Here is a 12,862-nt window from a genome sequence, read left to right as displayed (position 1 = left end):
TCTGATAACTGTTGTACTTAGAGAGTAGAAACCAAAGTCATAAGCCAAATAAGTGACCAGAAGAAAGCGATTAGTCATCTTTCTTCATGAGTGATCACAATACTTCTGAAGCTTCTCCACCTGTAACTTGCAATTTAGGGCCTTGTGTAATGACAGGGTAAGCATCTCTTATTGATCTCCAGACTCCTTAGTGAATTAAATGTCAGGTACACAAGGAGGTGAGGGACAGGAGTGTGGCAGCAGCCTCACAACACCTGCTCTGTTAGAACAATGTCCTGGTAAAGCCTGTGGGTCTCTGGGCTGCGCTGGAACCCCAGGACCGAAGCCTGTGGCTGGCAGAGCCTCCTGGGGCCAGTCCCTTGTGGTGAGATATGCATAAATCTGCCGATTAGCCTTGATTTATGGTCCTCCTCCCCGCCTGGGGCTGTACCTTGTCAGATCTCAGGAACTAAAAGCGAGGCAAGGGCTTGGCTTCAACTTGGCTGGAAGACCCAGAAATGATAATAATAATTAACACAGCCCAACTTCCACTTGCACAATAAACAGTAATTAATGCACACAGCAGCCCAGGGAGGTATCTAGATTTGGATTATGAGCCTTAGTTTTCAGACAGGGAAACTGAGGCCACGAGGTTAAATGGCTTTTTCAAGGCCACACGAGGACTCTCTATCATACCAGAAATAAAATTTGGGCTTCCCTGTCTCCTAGTCTGAGGCCTGGATCATACCTGTCTGTCAACAAAGGCTTAAGAAAATCAAACTTACACACACACACACACACACACACACACACACACACACACACTGCAAAAAAAGGCATTTTCCCAGAAGTTTAGGAAAAAATGATACATGAAGTGTGGCACTGACAATATCTAAGCCAGATGACTACTGGAGGTGCCGTGTTCACTCTGTGAGGAAAGGCAATATTTCCTATATTTAACTGCATTTGAATGCATTTGACTGCATTTAATGTAAAGTACCCTGGAGGAGGCCATGGCTACCCACCCCAGTATTCTTGCCTGGAGAATCCCATGGACAGAGGAGCCTGGCAGGCTACAGTCCATAGGGAATGCACAGAATCACAGACACAACTGAAGTGCCTTCGCACACACGCGCACACAGTTAGTCTGATATACTTCCTTTCTTTGTTGCAGTTTGAACTAAGGAGTTGATACTCTCAGGTGACTCAAATGCTCCCAGACACTGCCTCCCAAAGGCTCAAGCCTCTGGGTCTTCTCGATCAGTGTGTGTCCCCACTGTAGCGCCTGCATGCTCAGTCGTGTCCGACTCTTTGAGACCCCATGGACTGCAAGCCACTGGGTTCCTCTGTCCATGCGTGGGATTTCCCAGGCGAGAGTACTGGAGTGGGTTGCCATTTTCTCCTCCAGGGGATCTTCCCTGCCCAGGGATCAAACCTGCAGCTTCTGCATTGGCAGACAGTTTGTTTATCACTTAAACTATCTGGGAGTTGACAGGGATAGTTAATATAATTGTCATAAACTAAAGAACTGAATGTTTTCCCAATAATTTGGACACTGCATGGGAATCACCTTTCCTTATGTTTACCTTGCCCTATTGTTGCCTGAGTATAAAATTTATATGAACTTAAAAACCCCAAATGTCACTTGTACAATCATTCAAAATGGCCTCATTTGATCTCTTCTACTCATTATACCTAATAATTGATAAATTCAGCAAGGAATAAACAAAATACAACTACAAAGCCAGTGATTTTCTCAAGGAAGATATTTTTTAGTGCAGTTGTCAAAAGAATAACCTTATTCTAGCATCTTAGTTGTCAGTGATAGAAACTCCATTCAAACTGGTTTGGATGGAGAATTCCAGGGATGGCTTCAGGTACGGTGGGATTCCTATAAGCAGTGTCACTGGCACCTGAGTTTCTCCATCTCCCAGCCTGACACAGGGCTCCTCTGTGGGGGCGAAGGTGGGCACTTGGATTCAGGCTGACTTCTCCCGGTGGAGCAGTCCTACAGGTAAAGTCCCTTCTTTACTGATAACACAGGCAAAAAGCCTGGGACTGACCATGGCTGGACCACTGACCCGCCTGACCCTCTCTGACATCACTGTGATAGGAGGGCATGTCACTCTTGTCTAAGTTACACGCTCACTCAAAGAGCCAGGGCATAGGGGTGGCCCATCACATACCACTGGGGTCAAGGATGTGGGAGAAGTGGTTCCCCAAAAGAGAAGTGGGGCACTGTCTGCAGAAGAGGAAAGGATGTAAGGAAGTTGAAAGCAACAGGTCTCAGGAAGTCCCTGGCAGTCCAGTGGTTAGGACTCTGTTCTCACTGCCGAGGGCCCAAGTTCAGCACCTGGTGGGAGAACTAAGACCCACAAGCCATGCAGCGCAGCAACCCGCCCCACCCCCCACCAGCCCCCAAAAAGCAACAGATCTCTACTACCTCCAGTGTAGAAATTTAAAAGTCTACATTTTCCCATACACAGTAACAGAGTATTCTTCTAGATGCGATATCCATTCCCACTCATAAAACCCTGGCTGCGACCTCCAACACTATTGCTAAGGGACACCACCACCTGGAGGAACTTATAGGCAAAACACTCTCTGACATAAATCTCAGCAGGATCCTCTATGACCCACCTCCCAGAATATTGGAAATAAAAGCAAAACTAAACAAATGGGACCTAATGAAACTTAAAAGCTTTTGCACTACAAAGGAAACTATAAGTAAGGTGAAAAGACAGCCCTCAGATTGGGAGAAAATAATAGCAAATGAAGAAACAGACAAAGGATTAATATCAAAAATATACAAGCAACTCCTCAAGCTCAATTCCAGAAAAATAAATGACCCAATCAAAAAATGAGCCAAAGAACTAAACAGACATTTCTCCAAAGAAGACATACAGATGGCTAACAAACACACGAAAAGATGCTCAACATCACTCATTATTAGAGAAATGCAAATCAAAACCACAATGAGATACCATTACACGCCAGTCAGGATGGCTGCTATCCAAAAGTCTACAAGCAATAAATGCTGGAGAGGGTGTGGAGAAAAGGGAACCCTCTTACACTGTTGGTGGGAATGCAAACTAGTACAGCCACTATGGAAAACAGTGTGGAGATTTCTTAAAAAACTGGAAATAGAACTGCCATATGACCCAGCAATACCACTTCTGGGCATACACACCGAGGAAACCAGATCTGAAAAAGACACGTGCACCCCAATGTTCATCGCAGCACTGTTTATAATAGCCAGGACATGGAAGCAGCCTAGATGCCCATCCGCAGATGAATGGATAAGGAAGCTGTGGTACATATACACCATGGAATATTACTCAGCCGTTAAAAAGAATTCATTTGAATCAGTTCTAATGAGATGGACGAAACTGGAGCCCATTATACAGAGTGAAGTAAGCCAGAAAGATAAAGAACATTACAGCATACTAACACATATATACGGAATTTAGAAAGATGGTAACGATAACCCTATATGCAAAACAGAAAAAGAAACACAGAAGTACAGAACAGACTTTTGAACTCCGTGGGAGAAGGTGAGGGTGGGATGTTTCAAAAGAACAGCATGTATATTATCTATGGTGAATCAGATCACTAGCCCAGGTGGGATGCAGGAGACGAGTGCTCGGGCCTGGTGCACTGGGAGGACCCAGAGGAGTCGGGTGGAGAGGGAGGTGGGAGGGGGGATCGGGATGGGGAATACGTGTAACTCAATGGCTGATTCGTGTCAATGTATGACAAAACCCACTGAAATGTTGTGAAGTAATTGGCCTCCAACTAATAAAATAAAATTAAAAAAAAAAAAAAAGCAAACGGGATTCTTCTGCTAGTTCAAGTGTCTGCTCACATCCTGTTCATTCAGGATGCTTAAGGTCATGGCCTTCAGGACCACACTCCAGAGTTGGGACAGGGAGCCAGTGCTGACAAGAAGGCAGAGAGCCTGCCAAGCCAACAGGCGCCTCCTTGCCAAAGAGAGCTGGCAGATAACATAGGCCTGGTGCATCTTGATTTTAATATAACATTGGATAAAATATTTTCCAGTTGGCTTCTGGATCATTTGGATTTTCATGAGGAATACAGATAACTTTTGTGATCAAAAAGAAACCCCCCAAATCTACAGAACATAAAGATGAAGGGAAGTGGGTAGGATGAGAACAAGACAGCTAGAGTGGTGTGGGGCTAGTTGAATCCTGCAGGTGTGAGTCTCCACCCAGAGCATGTTACTTACACGCCAATACTGAATGTTAAATTGACATTTAACTGAAAGACGTCCTGCTGTGGCTGAGCTTGTGTAACCTGGACATCCCACATTCTCCTGCCCTTGTGGGCCACCCTCCCCTGAATAACCCATGTCAGAAACCCAGCTGTGTCCTCACTCCACCTCTTGACTTCTGAGGACTCCCGAGGACTGTGTCCTGGTGCCCAGATTCGTCTGGTCATTTATTATTGTCTCTCACTCTCGGTCAGCACCAGCTGCCTCTGTTACCCACCAAGGACCCTCAAGGTTCTCCAAAACACAGTGAAAACCACAACAGCTTAACAGCATCTACTGAGAACTCTGGCCTAACATGAAGGAATTACAGAGCAGAAGAAGAGACTTCAAGTGGATATCAGCTGCCCCACGTGGCACTGGCCTTCCTCATCATCACTACCTTTCTCAGCCTCCTCTCACTAAAGCACTGCTCCACCACACGTGACCAGGATAGATCATCTCTCCTGGAAGGTTGTCCCATAACATCTAGCCCTATACCTGATATCTTTTTTTAAAAAAGAATATCATCATCAAAGTGTTCCTTCCAGAACAAAGGACAGATTGACTCCAAGAGCTACTTTCCTAGAATGCAAAAGTCACTCACAAAACCAAAATGAAAATGTCTTTGTTTCAGCCATTTCAGAGTCCAGACTCAACCTTCAGTAACAGGAAAACAATGGCAAATTTGAAAATAGAAGTGTTGGACCCTTCCATGTTGGGTTTAAGACCAAGAAAGCATACTTGTCAAATCTGTGGAGAGCCGAACATGGAAAGGATGGCCTCTGTCCCAGAATAAAGATCTTGACAGATCATAATGAACCAAGTCAAAGACGACACACCACGTCTCCAAGCTGAAGAGATGAATGGCTTGAGTAGAGACTGGGAGAGACTGGGTTAATTTCAGCTTGAGTTGCTAAATTGTGTCTGACTCTTTGCAATCCCATGGACTGTAGCCCTCCAGGCTCATCTGTCCATGGGGTTTCCTGGGCAAGAATACTGGATTGGATTGCCATTTCCTTCTCCAGGGGATCTTCTTGACCCAGGGATCAAACCTGTGTCTCCTGCATTGGTAGGCAAATTCTTTACCACTGAGTCACCGGTGAAGCCTCCCAGTGAAGCCCAACTTCAGTTTGGGACGGAACAAAGAACCATGAGGTGTAACTGATCACAGCTTAGTATATGCCAACCATGTGGTCTATTACTAATAAGTGACAAGATGACACTGTAGCAGAGCGAACAGGTGTGGTCAGATCAGACCACATCTGAGGTGCATCAGTATTTGTCCAAAGGAGGGTGCTCAGCAGATGAGGGTTTATAGATCCTGTCACGCAAGGTCTCAGGGTGCTTAACCTGGAGCAGAGAACTTGGGTTGCACGGTAGAGATGACACATGGGAGTCGTGTCAGATCTTTAAAGGACTTAAAACTTGCTCTGTGCTGACCCAGTTGAGTGCCATGAGAAGCAGCTGGTGAAAGTTACAGGGATGAAGGCTTTTGCTCAAGGGCTCAATATTAAGAACTTGCTTATACTTAGAGGGGCTGCTTGGATCCCATGGCTGGAGGCAGAGACTGCATGATCCCCCTGAAGGCTGCCTTAGTGGGACTCCTGCCTGCACGGGAGGTGACAGAGATGACCTCAAAGTCTCTTCCTACATCAGAAGAATGACCCCGAGAGGAAGAAAGTCAAGAAGGTGTGCTCCAGGCCCTCTCAGGCTACACACAGGAAGCACAGTGCTAGGGCAGAGATACGTGTAGGCGGCCTATGAAACTTTGAATTTTTTTCTCACATTAAAAAAAAAGAAATTTTTCGGGCCCACAAAAGTCAATTAAATTTGGTCTAAAAGAGGAAAAAACATTGCAGAATGTAAAGTTACATTTAAAATATTTTAATATTGATATGATGATGATGGGAGGGGCTGACAAAGGCCCCAGGGCCCAGGGCCCTTGGAGGTCACAGCGTGGCCTGGGCCCCTGGTACGAGGCCCCAGCTCCCTCCAGGGGTCCCCTTTTGGCACAGGCCCCTCCAGCTGTATGTTATTACTTACAGCCCAACTCCTGACCCACCCACCATTCTGTGGATCTGGGGATGATCTCTGCTGTTTAAACAAAGAAGGACATTCTCTGTGTCAGAGGCAACCACTTGGTCCCAGCAAACTAAAAGAAAACAGAAGATGGGTCTTAACCACATACATCTTTCCTTCTCTTCCTCCAAAACACTGAACACCAACCAGCTGCCAAACGTAGCGTTGACGAATTGGGAACACAGAGCTGTGTTAAGTCCTCTCCCTGGCCCACCTCTACTGTCCAGGTGGGAGGAAGTTGGGGACTTAGCACTGGCCCTGTGGACTTGCTTCCTCCACAGAGGGGACTCCGTGATATCACATGCCCTGAGGCATCACATGTGTTCTCATTTTGCCGCACTGAGAATGTTGGAAATGATGGTCCCAGGCTGCAGGACTGGACTGGAGGTAAAGTGATGTCTCAATACTCTGTGTGGACCTAGCACAGAAAAAAAAAAAATGCTGTGTACTTATCTACCTTCCCCTGCCCTGTAGCATTTTCCTCTATCCAAATGTATGTCTTTCCCAGTGCTCTGGAATTGTGGTTTTTAAAAACTGTGGTAAAATACACATAATATTTAACAACAAAAGTCCATATTGTCAAAGCTAGGGTTTTTCCAGTAGTCATGTAGAGAATTGAGAGTTGGACCATAAAGAAGGCTGAGCACCAAAGAATGGATGCTTTTGGAACTGTGGTGCTGGAGAAGACTCTTGAGAGTCCCACGGTCTGCAAGGCGATCAAACCAGTCCATCCTAAAGGAAATCAACCCTGAATATTCATTGGAAGGACTGATGCTGAAGCTGAAGCTCCAATACTTTGGCCACCTGATGCGAACAGCTGACTCACTGGAAAGTACCCTGATGCTGGGAAAGATGGAGGGCGGAGGAGAAGGGGACAACAGAGGATGAGATGGTTGGATGGTATCACCGACTCAATAGACATGAGTTTGAGCAAACTCCAGGAGATGGTGAAGGACAGGGAAGCCTGGCATGCTGCAGTCCACGGGGTCACAAAGAGTCAGACATGACTGAGCCACTGAACAACAACAACAATTTATCATCTTAACACGTGCAAGTGTACAATTCAGTGGTACTAAAAGTATTTATAATGTGGTGTAACCACCATGCTATCTACACCCAAACCTTTTCATCATCCCCAACAAATATTGTGGATATTATTCTGTACCCGTCGAATAACAACTTCCTCTTCCCTATTCTCCCAGCCCTTGGTAACTACCATTCTATTTTCTGTCTATGAATTTGCCCATGCTGGTTTATCTTGTATAAATGGCATCACACAATATTTATCCTTCTGTGTCTGACTTACTTCACTGAGTATAATGTTTTCAGGGTTCATCCACATGTAGCATGTGTCAAAACTCCATTCCTTTTCATGGCTGAATAATATTCCATTCTATGGATGCACCATCTCTCTTCATCCATTCACCTGTTCAGGGACACTGGGGTTGTTTCCATTTTTTGACTCTTGTGAGTAATGATGCTATGTTTATGGGTGTGCAATCTCTGTGCAAGTCTCTGTTCTCAATTCTGTGGGATATGTACCAGGAACAGAACTGCTGGGCTGTATGGCAGTTCTATGTCTAACCTTGTAAGAAACTGTCAGTTTGTAATCGTGGTTTTGTTTTTCACAAGTAAGATCTTTTATTTCTTGTCATTAAAAGGCTGCACTTTAAACATTCTTGGACTTGTTCACCTTTGGCACCGGTCTCATGCCCAGTCACTTTTCCAGAACTACTACCTTCACCATGTTAGTCTATGAGTTTTCCCAATTCACACTTGGCATTCTTCAGCACTTTCACTTTTCTAAAGAAGACATCATGGAGGAGATAAATAGACTGGCAAGTCTTTTCTATGTCTTTCCCAATGCTGTTTGGAATCAATTTACCAACCACCTCTTTGAGGTCATTTGCACCTCTTAGGTCGTGATTTCCATCACCTTTGTGTGCATCTGATGCACCTACTGGTGCTGGGCATAAGTGGTCTTCCAAATCTGACTGTTGCATTTTTCAGTAAAACCTACACAGAACAGATGAAGCAGGTAACCACTGGTCGTCTTGACATCAATGTGAGCTTCAATCATGGTCTGACATTTTTTGACCACGGAGCACATTTTGTCTTGGGTAAGATCCATGTCATGGAAATTAATGTTTTCTTCCCCTGAACATCCTCAGTAATTGGCTTGAATTTCCTAAATGCAACTTCATCATTCTGCAGATCAGCAAAACTCACTTCAAAAATATAACCCTTGAGGCCATCAGATGCAATTTTGGTTCCTTGAGTTCCAGTGGCCTGTGTTTTCCCAATATTTCTTATATTGAACATAGCTGGTGCTCTCACATCATCCTAATCTTTCCTAGAGAATGGGTCAACCATTTTCTTCTTGGCTCCCTTTTTGCCTCCTTTCGTATGGTGCTTGTTCTTAACAACTGCCATGGTGCCCCTAAGAGAGCCAAAAGGGTGCAAGTACAGCTCAAGTGGGAACTTAGGCCCTGTAATCATGTTTTGATGGGAATGCTCACAGGTAGATAGCTTTCTTGGGTAGAGATGGTTGGGACGTTTGACCTGGGAGGAGAGGTGAATAATTGCTTTGACATCCGGGACAAAGGACCCAAGAAAAGCTTGGCTATACCTTAGGCACTCTCTGGGCCACAGTGCTGACAGGCCACCCCAGATACGTTCCTTGTCAGGGTGGTTGTCACAAGGATAGAAACTGGAAAACCATTTGACAAATGGAATTACTCACCACTGTCCCACGATCAGGCAAGCACAATACCACTGGCCATTACCCAGGACAGGGAAATGGCCTCCTCAGAATTTTGCATAAGGGCATTCATATATATATATATATATATATATAATTATAAAATATATGAACATAAAGAGTACATAAGTACATATTAAATCATAACAAAATTATTGCCATCACATCTACCACTCAGCTTAACAAACAGAACATTACTGAAGAACATTTTGAAGTTCTGCATTTATCTGTTCCCAAGCACATTTTCATTCTCCACCTCACAGGTGACCTGAATTTAGTCTATAACTTTCTTTTCTTTCTTTCTTTATAGTTTACCATGCACACACAGAAGACTATAATACATTGTCCAATTTTGCATGTTTCTGAACCTCACATAAGTAAAAACATCTGGATTTATTTTTCTGTGACTTGCTTTTTTCATGCATCATTATACTTTCAAGACTCTTCCATATTGAAATGTGTAGCTGTAGCTCATTAATTTTCACCGCTGTGTTGTGGGCTCCATTTTATGCCCATCCTTAATGTATTTATCTATTCAACTGGAGATGGGCTGTTTTAGTTATTTCCTAAGGGCTCATTCTAATCAGGGTTTTTATCATCATAGTAATTAGCACTAAAAGATTTTAATTGTCTGTCTTCCTACATGTGTAGGTTTTCCTCTAGATTGTTTAAATATGAGGAAAACAGGTACAATGGCCCTTTTTTGTTGTTGCTGGGTTAATAAATGTTGAGTGGTCCTACCCCATCACCCCGCACTTTTTCTGAGCACTGGCTCTCTCTGAACCAGCAGCCATATATATAACCACAACCCCATCTTCCCATCAGAGCTGATTGGGCCAAAGGTAGATACTTCTCTCACGCTGGGCCAATCAAATGCTCTTTGTTCTGTTACCAGGAGAGAGTGGTCTTTGTTTCTTTGCTGGTTAGCCCTGTGAAAGTGGAAATTTGGGAGCTTGGATCAGCTCTGCTTTCCCCTGCATGTGGAGGGGAAGGGGTAGGACAAGGGGAAGGGTTAAGGTATAAATGAGATGTCTGAAGAGGATGGATAGTTTCTTTAAGGAGGGGATGCGAGGTGGACCGAGAGACCTAGAGCCTTCCAGGCCTCAGCCTCAGCACTTTGCCGAGGCTTGGCCCTTGGGTCCCTTGAGGTCCTCTGCTATGTCTTTACAATAAATTGATCTTTTTGACTTAAATTAGTTTCAGTTGTTTTCTATTACTTGTAATCAAAGACCTCAACTTTTCTGTTCAATTTGCTTCTTCCGAGCCATTCAAAGGAACTGGCAGGGCTGTCACGGACCTCTATTAACCCAAGTGAGTTAAATTCTTTCTCTGCTTAACAAGAGATAGGAAATTCTCCACTTCCAGTCAGTCAGCTTCAGGGAGCTAAACAGTGGAGTGGATAGTTAGCTGCTTGCTAGTTTTATGTCAACATGGTATAAAGTAGCTATGATAGTTTTATCTCAAGTTATTTTGGCCAGCTCTTAGAAATGACTGAAGAATCTTGCTCTTAACTTCCTAAAAACAGGTGCTTGATAAACATACCCCACCCTTCCCCCCATTATCCTCAGGTGCTCAGGAGGGTAACCTCGAATAAATGAAATTCTACAGATAATCCCCAAACCTTATCTAAACTCTTATCTCGGCCAATAGCTTCCTCTTCTGCCTTTTAGCAGAGCTGTTGACAAGAAGCAAATGGACTGTGACAAGCTGGAGTTTTTATCTTTTTATTTCCCTCGAACGCCTCCAGTGGAGCTGTTGAAGAACAATGAGGAGGACGAAGAGACGGGCGGCAGGTGGGCAAAGGGGAGGAACAAAGCCTGGACGGTTTGAGCACTGGCAAGCCCAGGAGTTGTCCTAAAGGGGCCGGGGGACACAGATGACTGAGCAGGGGGAAGAGAAGTGGAGGCGAGGGGACTGCACTCCAAGTTTCACACAACGCCTTTCCCAAGTCGGCACAGACAATGCGCTCCCAGCAGTCTTCACTGAGATTTTGAAGATGTGGGCCTCGCTGAATGGAAGGGAAGCTCACTTGCCTCCCAAGCTTGGCTTTGCTGAAAATCTTCTGTCAGTTGGTAGAGCCCCTGAAAACGCATCGGAGTTTTTACTCTAGCCTCTGCCAAGTGGTGAAGCCGAGGGCGCACACCCCCACCCCCACCCCCGTCTCACTCTAGAGGTAGCCATTAGGCTTTGATGTGTAATTTGAGGCAAGCGATCTTCTGCCGCCCCTTTCTTTTTTCACTGAAAACCACCGTACCGCCACAAAGCTCAAGTTCAGACGGGGTAGGATGACTCCTCAGCAGCGCCATCTTAGAACCCAGGGGAAAAGAGACTGTCGCTTAAACCTCAGCCCATTGAATCAGATCAGCCTTCGCTGTGATGTTTCAACTGTAACACTTCAAACTTGCTCGCGGCAGCTGTTAGGTATTCCTTGCTGAGACCTTGAATTTGGAGGGCACATAAGATCACCAGCAGAGGAGGACAATGGTGTTTCATTATTCATGGAAACATGCTGCTCGTGTGCTTCGGTTTGAGCTTTTGATGAACAGAAAACGCTCTGAACTTATTTTCCTTTTTGTGAAATCCTGACACAGCATTTCTGGTTTCAAAGGAAGCTGTATAAAAAAGACCAACAGAAAACCCCACAAAATGGGACCACCTTAAAATCAACTTTACTGGCTAAATGGGATTAAACTAGAGTTGTGTTTTAAAAAAGAATAAACCAGAAAAAAAAAAAAACAAAACCCAAGTCTTTGCTGAATGGTGCCCACTTCTATCTAAACAGCTCTGAAGTCCAGATGCACGCTGTCACTGGAGCATCTCTGGAGAGAGCGTGGGAAGTTAAAAGTCAGTGTTTTTGATTAATTAATAATCATCCTCAGCTGTGTTGGCAAATGATAAAAACAAATTGTCTGCCTTTAAAGTAAGGGTGGAAGATGTGTGCTTACCCAGAACCGAGGGGGAAGGAGGAAGAGCCCTGTTGGCCTAGTTGGCCCTTGGCTGGTCTGGTGGTGGCTGAACAAAAACGATGCTGTGTGCTCACGAAAACAGTCACAGCTCGGGTGGTCAGTCAGGGAGGTGAGTGAAGGAAGCCAGCGTCTCAGGGCTGCCCAGTTGTCTTCTGCAACAACCCAACTGAGCATTTGCAGGAATAACTATTTCTCCATGTTTGTCATTGTGGGGTTCAAGTCAGCCGGCTCCAGCTGACTGTGTGTGTGTGGTGGGTAGATGTGTGGGTGAGGGTGGGGGTGTGTATGTACTGGGATGAGATGAAGTTTCATTGGTAGTTAGAGACGCAAAGACTCCTCTCCTTTTAAATTTGCCACCTACAAGTTAAAGTGACCCCACGTCATTTTTTCTCGAAGGCTCTGTGGCTGCGGCTGGGTGCCATCTTCCTCCCTCCTGAGCCTGGAGTTCTTCAGCCATGCTTCTCTTACAGGACTTAACATTTGCCTCTTGGTTAACACAGTCATCTTTCCTCAAATGTCGTGATGCGTGCCTTTGGGGCAGCACCTGGGACAGATTATTGACTACAGGAGACATACAACACATCTTAAATACTGGAATGAGTGGAGGAAGGTGGGACTGATGGATGGACCCACGGGATGCTATGTTTATTTTGTGGCTCCACTGGTGGAATTTCTATCTTCTCCCATGACTAGGACATTCTATCCTTCCGCTGTCCCAATTGCCAGAGTCATGATGCAGGCTCTGATTAACTTTTACCTCTTCTTCTCCCATGGTCTGCAAACAATCCTCATTTCCTACCCGCCTCT

At 45.0% G+C, this 12,862-nt stretch overlaps 1 pseudogene; it reads right to left on the bottom strand.

Annotated features, from left to right (window-relative positions):
• Positions 1-8,285: 8,285 nt before the first annotated feature.
• LOC136150837 (small ribosomal subunit protein eS1-like) lies at positions 8,286-8,761 on the bottom strand (annotated as a pseudogene).
• Between the last annotated feature and the right edge of the window lie 4,101 nt (positions 8,762-12,862).

Source organism: Muntiacus reevesi, chromosome 19, assembly GCF_963930625.1.
Source record: "Muntiacus reevesi chromosome 19, mMunRee1.1, whole genome shotgun sequence".
Lineage (NCBI taxonomy): Eukaryota > Metazoa > Chordata > Mammalia > Artiodactyla > Cervidae > Muntiacus > Muntiacus reevesi.
Note: the sequence above shows the minus strand (reverse complement) of the source record. Positions and strands in the feature narration are given on the sequence as shown.